The 4054-nt window shown below is 40.7% G+C and overlaps 1 pseudogene; it reads left to right on the top strand.

Moving 5' to 3' along the window:
* The first annotated feature begins 2622 nt into the window (after nt 1–2622).
* LOC102121258 (S-formylglutathione hydrolase pseudogene) lies at nt 2623–3703 on the top strand (annotated as a pseudogene).
* Nucleotides 3704–4054: the final 351 nt, after the last annotated feature.

The raw sequence follows: 4054 nt of genomic DNA, 5'->3' as shown, positions 1-4054 counted from the left end.
TCATGCTGCTGATAAAGACATACAAAGACTGAGCAATTTACAAAAGAAAGAGGCTTATTGGACTCCCAGTTCCACATGACTGGGGAGGCCTCACAATCATGGTGGAAGGTGAAAGGCCCATCTCATGGTGGCAAACAAGAGAAAAGAGCTTGTGCAGGGAAACTCCCAGTTTTAAAACCATCAGATCTCATGAGACTCATTCACTATCATGAGAACAGTGCAGGAAAGACCCACCCCCATAATTCAATCATTTCCCACCAGGTTCCTCCCAGGACACATGGGAATTGTTGAGTTACAATTCAAGGCAAGCTTTGGGTGGGGACACAGCCAAACCATATCAATTAGGAAGGCAGTGCAGCACAATAGATAACATAGTCTGACTCTGGAGTCCTCAGACCTGAGTACAGGTTCCAGCACTGCCATTTATTAATGTGTAGCATTGAACAGGAGCTACTTAACCTAGGTTATTCTCAGTTTTCTCATCTGCAAAATGGGCACAACAGTATCATCCTGATATGTTGTGGTATTAAATAAGATGAACACATAGAAAGCTCCTGCTGCAGTGCCTGGTACTAAATAGGTGATCAGGTATTGGTATGTATGAGTGAAAGAAACCATGTGCCGGACACGTGGGTTGGAGGATGAGATGGGCACAGAATGAGGAGTCCTGGGGCCCTTATCTTTCAGGGTTTTGAGCAATGTTATCTTTTAGCTTGCAATATCGAAGTGGGATAAAGCAAGAGACTCTTGAGGGTAGAAGATGGAGTTGGAGAGAGTGGAATGAGATCAGAAGGCAGATATAGGGACGCTTCACTGCCTGTTTGGTCTTTGTTTCCATTTCTGGTTTTTATTAATGTGTGAATTCACAGTCTGTCATCTTTCACACATACCCCTTTTGTCTGCATCCATCAGCTGATGTTAGTCTTGCTAAGGGTAGAGGCAATCACAGTAAAACTTGAAAAGGCCTGTGCTGAAAACCATGACATCATGGATCTGTGTTTAATAGATGTTTGGGAATGGGGATGAGATTGTTGTTTATTATGTGTGCATGATACATCCGAGCTATTAAAAAACACTCCTTGTTCAGTCCTCCTCTAAGCTGTACTTGGCTTTTGTATTGGCTAAGCTCCCTTTTGTGTTATGGAAAGACACACTGCACGATGTGGTAGACATTACAAGTTCCCACAGTATGAGTATCATATCCAGTTCTTTTCCCATTCCATGCCTGTGTAAGACAGGACCCCTTTGCACGTGGACAGGTCCATGTGCCCGGTTCTGGTCATCTGTGAGCAGAGGACGTACAAAGCCCACTCCCCTCTCTGTGTCTTTCCTTGGGCATGTGATCATGGAGGCGGCTTTGGTATAGGGACAGAGCTGCAAGATTAAAGCAACTGGGAGCCTTGAGCCACAACATGGGGGAAAGATGCCTTGAGGAAGCACGTGGCTTGCTCAAAAATCCTCTGTTGCATTAAGCCACTGAATTTGGGGTTGTTACTGTAAGATAACCTGGCTTGTTCTAATATACAAATCAATGAGAAGACACTACAAGTCTTTTTACACTTTTCCCATCATCAGTAGGTTCTATATGGCATTAAAAACCCATGCTTTTGGTATAGTGGTTGAGACTAAACAGTTTATAATTTTCTTGATAATTATATTTCTGGCCTAGAATTCCCTTCCCTCCCCTATTATTGGTTATGTTGGAGCCAAACTCTTATTCGGAGTTCCCAAATAAGATACAACTTTCCAAATTTAATTATTTAAATTAGTATACTTTTTATAATAGATTTCTATTAATCCAAGTTTATTTACACTATAGTTTAAATAATTAAACCCATAATTCTTAGTAATATGTAATAAGTTAGGATTTCAGGAACATATCTCTATGAAATCTAATTATATCCATTGTGGAGTAATCATAGTAGTCAAGACTCTTGTAGCTGCAGAAACCCAATGACAGAAACCTAATCTAACTCAAACTGAAGTTAAAAAAAAAGTTAAATTTTTAAAGTTTGAATTTATTGTTTATCACAATCAAACTCTAGGGCTGATGTTCATCTAAGGCAAGAGGAGAGTCAAGGTAAGGGCTTGTTGGGGTCCTTGCTGCTTCATCTCTTGCCTCTGGTTCTCTCTACAGTGGAAGAGTTTCTCATCTTTTCAGCTCAGCATTTCTACCTGGTGGAGGAATATGGCTGCCGTCCACTCCATAAGCCTTTAGTTCCTACGCTTGCGTCTTCACAGTCAGAGAAGAAAAGAGCTTTCTTCTCCCAAATCTAGTCTAAAAACTCCTGGGAAGAAGATTTTCCTGGCTTCTCCCCCATTAGATCAATCCCTTTGCTAGCATTGACCAGAGTATTTTAGGAACACACCTTTTGTTACCAGGGGAGGGGAAGAAAGGAGGCAGTACAGACTGAAAATCTGGGGATGGGCACTGTGGCTCACGCCTGTAATCCCAGTGATTTGGTAGACCAAGGCAGGAGGATCATTTGAGCACAGGAGTTTGAGACCAGCCTGATCGATATGGCAAAATCCTGTTGCTAAAAAACAAAAATCAAACAAAACAAAACACCTAAAAATTAGATATTTTCACTTTTACTTTGGGCCATTTCTTCTGGTCACTCTGCCACAGGAGAATCATCTACCATTTGGTACAAGCAAAAAGCAATCAGCAATTGGACAGGAGAAGAATGGCACTGACACAGATTTCCAGCAACAAGTGCTTTGGGGGATTGCAGAAAGTTTTTGAACATGACAGTGTTGAACTGAACTGCAAAATGAAATTTGCTGTCTATTTACCACCAAAGGCAGAAAAGGAAAAGTGCCCTGCCCTGTATTGGCTCTCAGGTTTAACTTGCACAGAACAAAATTTTATATCAAAATCTGGTTATCATCAAGCTGCTTCAGAACATGGTCTTGCTGTCATTGCTCCAGATACCAGCCCTCGTGGCTACAATAGTAAAGGAGAAGATGAGAGCTGGGACTTTGGCACTGGTGCTGGATTTTATGTTGATACCACTGAAGATCCTTGGAAAACCAACTACAGAATGTACTCTTATGTCATGGAGGAACTTCCCCAACTCATAAATGCCAGTTTTCCAGTGGATCCCCAAAGGATGTCTATTTGTGGCCACTCCATGGGAGACCATGGAGCTCTGATCTGTGCTTTGAAAAATCCTGGAAAATACAAATCTGTGTCAGCATTTGCTCCAATTTGCAACCCTGTACTCTGTCCCTGGGGCAAAAAAGTCTTTAGTGGATATTTGGGAACAGATCAAAGTAAATGGAAGGCTTATGAGCTACCCGTCTTCTGAAATCTTATCTAGGATCTCAGCTGGACATACTAATTGATCAAGGAAAAGATGACCAGTTTCTTTTAGATGGACAGTTACTCCCTGATAACTTCATAGCTGCCTGTACAGAAAAGAAAATCCCCATTGTTTTTCGATTACAAGAGGGTTATGATCATAGCTACTACTTCATTGCAACATTTATTACTGACCACATCAGACATCATGCTAAATACCTGGATGCATGAAAAACTCCAAATAAGAAAATCTCTTCAGGATTATAAAAGTAAAATGCAACTGTATTGCTGATCAAAAAAAAAAAAAAAAATTCAAAATCATTGGATTTTGTAATGCTAAAAGGGCTTTATTCTATAGTTGAATCACCTCTGAATAAAGATATAAAACCTAAAAGAAAATTAGATATTTTCAAAAATGTTATTGGTCACAGAGTGGGGCCAGTATCGCTATTTTGATTTTAGTGTGAACTTAATAACTTTGCCTTCACTGATGGTTACGATCTCCTCTGAGGTTCTCCTCACCCAAGTGCTGTCTGACAAGGTATGAATAAGAAGAGTTTAATTGGGGTTGGCACATGATTCCCAGGGTTACACAGAACCATGGTATTAGTGCCATGGTTATTGAGTTCATGTTGCACATATATTTGGGGAACTCCATGAATAAGGTTGGCTGTAAAACAGCCCCTCTAGTTGTGGGAATCCTATAAATCTGCAGCTCCGAAGGCAAAATGCTCCTTAAGTACAGTTAGC

Source organism: Macaca fascicularis, chromosome 12 (assembly GCF_037993035.2).
Source record: "Macaca fascicularis isolate 582-1 chromosome 12, T2T-MFA8v1.1".
In the NCBI taxonomy this organism is placed as follows: domain Eukaryota; kingdom Metazoa; phylum Chordata; class Mammalia; order Primates; family Cercopithecidae; genus Macaca; species Macaca fascicularis.
The sequence above is the reverse complement of the archived record's forward strand: the minus strand, read 5'-3'. Positions and strand labels throughout refer to the sequence as shown.